This window comes from Gymnodraco acuticeps, unplaced genomic scaffold (assembly GCF_902827175.1).
Source record: "Gymnodraco acuticeps unplaced genomic scaffold, fGymAcu1.1, whole genome shotgun sequence".
Classification (NCBI taxonomy): Eukaryota; Metazoa; Chordata; class Actinopteri; order Perciformes; family Bathydraconidae; genus Gymnodraco; species Gymnodraco acuticeps.
The window spans coordinates 357,426-368,005 of record NW_022990145.1 but is presented as its reverse complement, the minus strand read 5'-3'; positions in this window follow the sequence as shown (position 1 = coordinate 368,005).

The following is a 10,580-nucleotide window of genomic DNA, read 5'->3' as shown; positions in this document are numbered from 1 at the left end:
ATAAATGTATTCATTCCAAGTACTAAATTGCTACAACACTGTGGAGTGGTTGGCTTAAACATGCTTAATTACTCTATATGAAGTAGGAGCAGTTTTGCATGAGAGGAGACATTCTTATTTAAACACGGCATGTCAAGTATCAGGGAAGTCTACATGTCTTAAATACATGTGTGTGTTTAATTACTTTGTATCAATAATGGCAGTCTGTGTAACAAGAAGCTGGAAATATGAGAAGTGAAACCTTTGGAAGTAAGATGTGAGCGAGGGGATATCTTTATTTAGACAGCTCTGATCTCTGGAATGCTGCAGGATAAAATGAGTGTGTGTTACACATGCTAAGGGAAATGAGAGTGCGTTCTCTATATATGTTTATGTAGAGTTCTACTATTTCACTGCTTGAGAGCAGAGGTAATGTTTTCCTCGTTATTATTGATATTAAGGTAATTTACATGTATTGCTTGTATTGGCCAACTATAAACAACTATATTTTAGACATATCTAAAAGAGGCCAAGAGTATGTGAGACTGTGTGTGGGTTAAACTGATGGGGGAGCAGAGAAGGAAGTCTATGGAATGTGTGTGTCCAAACTGCAAGAATGTGAGACAGCGAACACCAGATGTGTTTGTTTTCCCACAAACGTAAGAGACTCTTGTTTCCGGGTCATCTCGGCTGGCTAGCGCTGATTCGCTGCGACAGGCTGTCGTTTTTATATCGCCCAATAGATGACCTGTATGGGAGGAGTATCCTCACAACTCCTCCTGTTGTTTCTAACTACATGAAGCCCTGTTGTGTCCTTGTGTCCGGTCTCTGTTCCTCCTGCCGTCAAGATAGTAAGGTCTCCCAGCACTAGGACCAGAGCAGGGGCGTCCCTTTAAAAGTGTATTGTTGTTGTTTACCATTAAAGCAGATTATTGTTTAACCCTTTATCTGGTGCTTTGAATTCCTTCTTTTATAAATCTGACTAGCTCATCAAAGGACACGCGGAGCCGAGGTGGGTTTCAGACCACTCCTTGCTCCAACAAAGTGGTGACCCCGAGACGTGATGAGCAGCAGGGTCTAGAAGGAACACCAGCGACCGCATTGGGTCCAGGGGTCCGCACCAAGAATATATTTGACAACTATCAACAGGGCCCTGACAACGAAAGAGGTAAACAGATGCCTGTTTTATATCAAAGATCTTTGATTGGCTCAAATAAACTAAATGTTAGAGTTGTCAAAGACATTCACAGTGTTTTGGTTTCACGGTAAAGAATACAATACATATATTAGATTAGGTAGGAAAGTTATATAAAATAAAAGTGAAGCAATGAGGTGTGTAAGAGGAAGGTGAAAGACCCCGTAGATTTTTTCAGAAATCATACGGCGAACTCATTGGGGAAGTTCAGTGGTTTTCTAAAGACTCCATCCAGAACAAAACAGAATAATACTTTCCAGTGTCATAGGAGTTGCAGTTGTATTATATGTAAACAATTCCAAGAAGAGAACGCAAATTTCAAAAGACATTTGAAACGATCGGATCTCATTATCTCTTGTTCTGTTGGGTTAAAATATACAAGGCTAAACGTGACGATAAAGAGATTCTGTAGACTTGGGTTTCGACTCCTTGATAAAAACCACATCGCGTCAGGGGGTGTTGAAGCATTTTTGAGAAGTCTCTCCATCTGTTGAAATATACATCGCACTATAAAGGCCGGATAGACTGTACGGGGAATATAACTAGCTGTGAATATAATTAGTGAACATAAATCAACCTTAGTCAGATAAAGAAATACGAAGTCATAATGGAAGGAGAATTTGAACGAGAAGAATGTGAACTAGGCGTCCCAGTACCAGGGAGCTTCCCAATCTGAGTTCAGGGAGTTAAAAAGATAAAACTTGCCTGGCAACTCAGTAAATTCACTAAATACAAAAGTAGAGTTGTCCATGTTTTGTCAGGCCGTGATGTAGAGCCTGTGATAAAGCGCTAAATGTTTTGGTATACCATAGTTTGTTGTTTGTTAATTGTTCAAAGAAGCCCCCCTTCTCCTAAAAAAGGCTGAGCGCTCCAGCCGGGGTGTGTCTGTCTTTGTCTGTGAGAGTATCTCCCCCCCCTTCTCCCCATTCTGCTCTAATTGTCGAGCAGCAGCCCGGAGTGTGACTGCTTGTTCTTTTTCTCTAATGCCTGGAAGAAGGCTGCTGAGCATTGAATTTAAAACAAGGAGTGAAAGATCAATGAGTGACCTGAAGTTGGAGTGAATACATTGAAAATGAATAGATCAATGTGTGATTTGAAGTAGTAGATATATTGAAATAAATAAGAAACTATAATTTGTTGTTTTTAGCATAGTTTTTGTAGGATACAGTTACATCACATTGTGGTTTTTATGATAAGTTTTGAGAGAGAACTGATTGTTACCATTGCATTGCATTGTGAACACCATGGTATTTGTCATTAACTAAGAATTGTACTTAATTATATTTCAAGGAAAAAATTATATTACATACAGTAACGGTAAGGGAAAGTAAAAAGAGGTTTACTGAGTATATGAAGTACATTAAGGTTAAGGTTTGATTCAAATTAAATATAATAGTGGATTTTCCAAACTAGTATAAGACATAGTAAAGAGAGAATACATGTTATACAAAGTTAACTACAATTCTGTAAAATGTTCCTATGGTTTACTGTTTTATGAGTAAAATAAAATATAAATATATATATATTACTAGATATAAGAACAACATGCTTATCTAGGTTAACAGAAAATTGCTATTAACCAGTTCTATTTCGTCCCTACTGACCGCCAGAGGCGGTGCTTTTAGCACTGGATATGTCCATCGCACGCATGCGCAGTTCGAGTACTTAATAACAACAAAGTCACCTGTGACCCACGTGACTACAGCTACATAGGCCGGCGTCACTAGTGGATCGGTTCCATTTCATCTTCTCGCTTCGCGAGAGTACCGCGGCTACATTCTTGTAGCCTACAGCGTTCAGGTTTGAACGTTTGATCTGAGGGATTTCTCTGCAAGCAGCTGGCCGCGTGCAGCTTCGCGACTGACAGTCGGAGCTACGGGTTGTTAACGCGTCCTCCAGGAGCTGTGGCCGGCTGTGCGCTGTGCAGAGCCTCGACGGACAGGTTGGTGTCAACTTGTTGCTGGTGATGGCTGTGTCCCCGCACCCTCTCCCAGCCAAGTTGTCCTGATTGCTGTCTTATTTATTGTTTGGCTTAGACTTTCTGGTGATGACAGTATTCCTGCTTCCTCTCCCATAAAGTTGCCCTTATTATGCTCTTTTGAAAGTTCTGCTTGTGGCGTTGTGCCCGAGCTATCATTAGCATTTGAGTCCCAGCTTTAGCTGCGTCTCTCATGCAATTTAGTATGGAAAGCCAAGTGTGCCATATTTGGCTCGTTTTTTGTTTAGATGCAGAGAGTAAGGTAAGTACTGGCCATAGTTACTACTGTAACTACGGTCCTAGACAATGTAAGCACTGGCCATGGTTACTACTGTGACCATGGCCTACGGTTTTATGCGGGCTGTTCTATTCCATAGAAGCTAATTATCTGGTCTTAACATTGTGTTCTGACTTGGTTTCTTGATTGTTAGCAGCAGCCGCTTGGCTAACACCTTGCATGTACTGTTAAGCTTCATTATTAACTCAGCCGGTGAGGGCAGTGCTCTCACTCCCGCTCCCGGTAACGTATGGTTTTGATTAGCGCTATATCGTGGTATTTACTGCTCCTAGTACTAGACTCTAGTCTACTACTACTGTACTAGGATGATATGCAGAGAACAATCTTCACTGTGTGTGCTGTGTGCTCTGCATCTGTTGCCATTAAAGAGGAATTCATCCTCCCAATATTATATTATCTAGGGTGCAGCCGTTGGCTGACACTTTTAGGCACCGCCCACAGTTACTACTGTAACTACGGGTCTAAGCCGTGTAAATACTGGCCATAGTTACTACTGTAACTACGGTTCTATGCCGTGTAAGCACTGGCCATGGTTACTGCTATAACTACGGCTCTGTGCTGTTCTCTTCTTTAGAAGCTAGTTGTCTGGTCTTAAACATTTGTGTGTGACTTGATCTCGCTTGATTGTTAGCAGCAGCCGCTTGGCTAACATCTTGCATGTTTTATTAAAGCTTCTTTATTTAAACTCAGCTGGTGAAGGCAGTGCTCTCGCTCCCGGTAAACGTATTATTTTGATTGTTAGCAGCAGCCGCTTGGCTAACATCTTGCATGTTTTATTAAAGCTTCTTTATTTAAACTCAGCTGGTGAAGGCAGTGCTCTCGCTCCCGGTAAACGTATTATTTTGATTGTTAGCAGCAGCCGCTTGGCTAACATCTTGCATGTTTTATTAAAGCTTCTTTATTTAAACTCAGCTGGTGAAGGCAGTGCTCTAGCTCCCGCTCCCTGTAACGTATTGCTCTGATTGTTAGCAGCGGCCGCTTGGCTAACATCTGGCGTATTCTGTTGAGCTTTGTTGTTTTACTCATCCAGTGAAGGCAGTGTTTTTCGCCCCCCGCTCCTGGTAGACGTGTTGCTTGATTCTAGCAGCAGCCGCCCGGCTAAGCTGTCCCGTTAAGCTTCTTTATTTAATCCAGCTAGGTGAAGGCAGTGCTCTCGCTCCCGCTCCCTCTGCCGGTAACGTGGGTGTAGTTACATCCCTCTTTGTTTTCGGCGAGTAGGAGCATTGCTCTACTCTTTCCATTCAGCAGGTAGCTGGGGAAGGCTGTGTTCTCGCGCCCACTCCCGGCTACGCTGCATCTGGCTACCTATAGACTGGCTCGTTCATGTAGCGCCTGTATGACTTCTCTTGAGCCCGAGGACGGCCATGACCGCTGCCCCCCTCTGCCTTGGCCTCGAGCATTTGAGGGAGGGTCTCACGCAAAGCACCTGCATGAGCTGTAGATTCATGCCTCGGGCGCTCAGAGTGGCTAGAGTCGCAGAGGTGGCACCTCTCCTCGTCACAACTTCCTCCAGCTCAGTCTGACCGTTCCCGGCGACTTGATGGAGGGATGGCTATGGGTTGACCCCCCAGGTAGAGGGCTAGAAACAGGCTGTCCTCTAAGGTGGGTCGGTTAGCTGCCGTCATGGAGCAGACGAAGTCGCTCCTGTTGGCCCTTCAGCCAGGGGCCGGTGCTACTAGCTTGCCGCCTGGCCCTCCTTCGGTTGCCACACCTCTACTTGAGGATGCCATGTCGCTAGCGGCTCCGGACAAACCTCTTCTATGAAGGGGGGGGGGCGGGGCTCCGCTCACCCCAGAGGAGGCTTCCCACTCCTCTTCTCAGAGCTCTCTGCAGGGCACGGAGGACGCCTTCATGGCGGCCATTATTCGTGCAGCCCTGGTACGCTTGCAGCTTCAGGTTCCGCAGGCCGACTCGGCTCAGGCTAGCGCCTTTTTCAGGCATAACCCTGCCCCCTTTTCACTCCCACTGTTCCTCCTTCAGAGGAGTACCTGAGGGAGCTCCATGCAGGCTGGAGAAACACCAGGGCCTTCTCCCACTCTGCTGCCAGGCAGGATCCGGCGAGGGTGGGGTCACAAACGAGCTGCTCTGTAGGGCCTACGACACAGCGGCACGCATCTGATACTGGCTTTCTCTACCTCTCTGCAGCAGGCGCCGGCTGAGCCTTCTTTGCTGGGCCTCAGTGATACATCACTGTAAGTCTTTGCCCTAATGTCTAGGGAATGGGGACGAGTTATGTCCTTATTGGTGCAGACTCGTCGCCAGGTCTGGCCTACGACCGTCCCCGAGAGTCTCAGGGACAGTCGTCGGCTGCTTTCCCAGCAGCAGCTCAGTTACTGGGCTGTCTGTACTTCCGACCCTTGGGTGGTTTTCACCTTAACCCAGGGGTACGAACCGCAGTTCCGGCCCCTAGCCTTCGGCCGGGCCAAAATGACAGTCGTCAGCGATCCGGCAGAGGCCCTAGCTCTGGCCCAAGAGTTGTCCGTCCTTCTGTCCAAGGACGCAATCGAGCCAGTAGACCCTCTGCTTAGCCCAGGGGGTTCTACTCGGCATACTTTCTCGTGAGCAAGAAAGTCAACAGATTCCTGAAGGTGCTGCCACTCTATATGCTGACCACAGCACATGAACAGTCATGGAATTGAGGGATACCTACTTCCACGTGGGCCGGGCAACATGGTGCCTTATATTCAGTTCCTTCGGCCCTTGGGCAGGCTGCCTCGGCCATTGGGCCCTTGGGCCCGCTGGCGTTGCGCCCCATGCAGATGTGGCTGAACAGCCTTCACTTGGATGCCAAGTGGCACATGAAACAATTTTAAGAGAGGGAGTTTTCGTAATATCATTAGGAGACATTCATTCTGGCATTTAACAACCAAGACAGATAGTATGATTAGAAAAAGACAGAGTGGAAAGGGTTGGATTTATTTAACCTCAGTGTGCTAGAATTTCTATAGGTAATGCGTCCCGAGACCTGGACTCTCTCTCTCTCTGCCTGTCAGGCGGCTAAGACCCTGATCCGCCTGAGCAAACAAAGACCTATCCCAAGCAGGAGACTGCTCCTTCTCAATAGACCAGACAGAGAACCAGAGCTGAACCAACAACAACAACAAGAACTGCATCCAGAACAATCTCCACCTGTGGCAGCCAGAACCAAAGCTCCATAAAGCAACAAAGAGACTGTAAAGGAGGAGATGAAATGCAAAGTAGTACAAGAACAGTGGCATGATGGGGGCTGCAGATGTAACTGGGCAGATGGCTGCCTCAAAGAGTTACAGCGAATGGATTCAAGAGCTGATGGACAAAGGGGGAGGAGTCAGAGGAGTTGGTCGAGCAGAATGTGAGGAGGCCGGGGTCACGGCTTGAGATAAACCAGAGGAGAGGGGAAGGGAATCAATCGGAAGGAGTGAGTTTGCACATAAACATACTTATTCAAATAAAAAGAACCACATTTAAAGAAATTGAATTGACTTGATAAATAAGTGAAGATAAAAAGTTGTATTACCCATGAATTAATCAATTGGTAAATTAAAAATAGCAGTAAAGAGGAAACTATTAAAGTAAAAATGAGAATCATCCTAAAACACACTGAGGGATAAAGGGGGAGACATGACAGAGTAGAACCATATTCTTCAATCTTTACATCATGTTAACAAATTATTCTTTAAGAGATTTTTAATCATGTGTGACTAAAGTAGTGATCTAATTTGTTACAATATTGATCACCATTAAAGGGATAGTTTTAGGAACCACTCTATAAGACAAATCTGTATTGTATGGTATTTAAAGGGAGAGCTAGTGCCAAGCCAAATATAGTATTCCAATCTAAAGTATTGATTTCACCATTGTAGCATAGTTATTACCATAGGAGGGCTTTAAGATGGAAATATGAAATGACTTCTGTTTTTAAATCCTTAACCTCTTAAACCCGGCCCCCCCGATACCGGGCGGAAAAACACGTCACTGCAGGAGACAGCGTCTGGGGGCTTCTTAATATTTAAAAACCTATGAATGTCTTATACTCAAATAACGGTAAAAAACTCAGCAACCTAATGATATGAGCCATTTTTACCGAAACAAAACACAAGTCTCACAAGAAGCGTTAGCATTAGCCCTTAGTGAAAACAGGCTGATGCTACTTCCGGTGCTAACTAGCAAAAACGATCTTTAAAACTTAATATGTTCTGCACAAACTACACATCAGCTGAAAGCTGATACTCCACAGATTATTTTTATATAAGTATCATCACTGTAGGACACAAACTCACTGAGATATCAGCCAGAACAGAGCAAGAAAACAACAACAGTGTTCTAAAGCATAACAATAATTATGTCTTACCGTTGCTGTTTTGTGATCAAAAGTCGTGTTCAAGGGAATAAAAACGCTGGTCAAGGTTAATCCAATGTCTTTTAGTCACTTTAGAATTGTTCCTGATAATCCATCATTACATTCATGGCCGCATCGTAGGTATAAAGTTTTGCAGTCGGGGGCTTAGGCTGTCAATCACCCAAATCGACCAATGGGTTCCAGAGATAGGATCCTGCGTAGTATGAATAATGCCAGCAGTGGCTGCTTTACACACAGACGTGATTGATTGATTGATTGAAAAGTTTATTAACAGCTTGTATATTGGGTACAGTACAGTACAGCTCAAAACATACAATTGTTAAGGGGATGCAGACCAGAGAAAGACTTTCGTCTTGTTTACATCAGGGTCCCCCATTTCCAATTCATCATGTCATTTAAGACATATAAGACATATTTGACATACAGATTGCTTATTTACAATTTTCATTTTAGATTTCGTTCTAATACATCCTAACCGGACATTTAAGACATACCAAGTCTACAGATATACAGTTAGTAACAGAGTCTAAAATGCGAGTATATACATAGATGGGGGGGGGGGGAAGCTGTCCATTGAACGACAGGTTGAGATTTGTACCATTACCGGGGCCAGTTTTGCAATGCTCTCCCCCGAAGGTGCTCTTTAAGAGAGATTTTGAAGGTAAGTATAGTTTTACTTTCCTTTACAGTTGTGGGAAGAGCGTTCCACCTTGATGTGGCATAATTGCGAAACGTGTATTCCCCCTTTTTTGTGCCAAATCTGGGTTTCACATGATTTGTGGAGCTCCCTCTGGTGTTATGATCATGGTATTCCTTGACCTTTGGGAAGAATTTTGACATGTACATGGGTACCATAGAGGTGTAGTGGATCTTGTAGACCAGGCCCATTGCAAGTAGCTGTACTCTGTCGTCTACTCTAAGCCATCCTAGGTTGTCAAAGTGGGCAGAGGTGAGGTGGGTTCTAGATGAAAGGTCAAGCAGTAGTCTGACCAGTTTATTTTGCGATGTTTGAAGTTTTATTTTTAGCGCCTTGGAGGTGCTATGGTACCATGACGTGCAAGCATAGTCATAGTACCCTTGAATGAGTGCAGAATCAGCCCGCACAACCGCTCCAGCACAGCAGCAACGAACACAGCGAACAGAGAACACAGCGAACAGAGACAACAGCAGGAAACCCTGATTATGAACTTCAGGAAAGGTATGTACTCTCTCTGTTTGTATCTATTAGTTGTGTATTTAGTGTAATCTATAGTTATTCCACACTCGCAAAATACAAAATGGACGCCGCTTTGTTGTTGTAGCGTTATCGTTCCGTGAGAAACTAAAACAATGGCAACATCATGTTGGTGAACGTATAAATAGATTAATTGTATTTCGTGACTATAACACGGCAGTATATAAATAAAGCTGTATTGTATATCAACCCAGTATATATATATGTATATATATATATATATATATACTGTTATTCCACACACGCCAAATGGATGCTGTTTTGTAGTTCTACAGACATTGACTATTAGCAGATTATAAATAAAGCTGTATTGTATATCAGTCTATATCTATATATATATATATCTATATATATACTATAGCGTGTGTGAAATAACAGTATACATATGTATACGGTTATTTCACACACGCTATAGTATATATATATATATATGTATATACTGTTATTTCACACACGCTAAATGGAGGAATTATTTCTGATTTGAGTTACATTTTTGAAAGAATAATCCAGTGAAGTAATCAAAGTAATTGTTTTTTCCACATTTGTTTTCACAGTGATGAAGACAAGTATCAAATGGCTTCTGGATCACAGCCATCAACATCTGCCTCATCCGAGCTACGACGTGCATCAGATCAGCATACAGTTGCCCCAGAGCCATCAACATCCAAGCTACGCCGCTGGACGTCTGCACCAGTACTAACTCAGCCTCCCTCTGCATCTTCTGATTCAGTGGACAGACTGTCAGGAGGAAAGTGAAACAGGCTGGTGTGTGGCAGACTAAGGTTGTTACCGTTCCTGACGCTGTGATGGACTACAACAGAAGCATGGGCTGCGTGGATGTGTCCGATGCTTTGATTGGGTACTACAGCGTTCACCACAAAACCATGAAATGGTACAAGACCTTTTTTTTACCATTTTCTGGACATTGCAGTGGTGAACAGCTTCCTTCTCCACAAGGAGCTGCACAAGATGAGGGGTGACCCCGGCAGGACGAAGCCACACACCCAGAAGTCCTTCAGGGAGCAGCTTGCTGCAGACATGAGGGGTGAAGTCCCTGCAGCAGCACCACCACCACCACTCGTATGCATTCCCAAGTATTATGGGGAAGATGGCACCGCGCTCAGGAGGTGCTCTGATGCTGGCAACACAACGGTGAAGACCTATCTACTGCACTAAGTGCCTGATGCCTCAATTCAAAAACACTAAACACATTCAGGTTGTGTACATTTTTTCTTTTTTGCCAGTATTTACAAAAAAAATGCTTGTTTCGGTTTTAGTGTCGTTTTTTTGTGTTATTTTTGAAATAAATCTGCCCAAGACAAGGTTGCCCAAGACCTATGTTTCCTAATTGTTATTGTGTAAGTAAACCTTCCTAGAAGTGTTAGTCGGGTGATAAACATGTAAGGGCTGTGGCAAAGTCCACACAGACACACACACACACCATTTACACACAAAACAAATGTAATTTTAAAATAATTTTATTTATTTTTAAAAACACTTGTATTTGGATGGAATGATTAACTGTAGTGATAATACAATTATTTTTTACAGTATGGT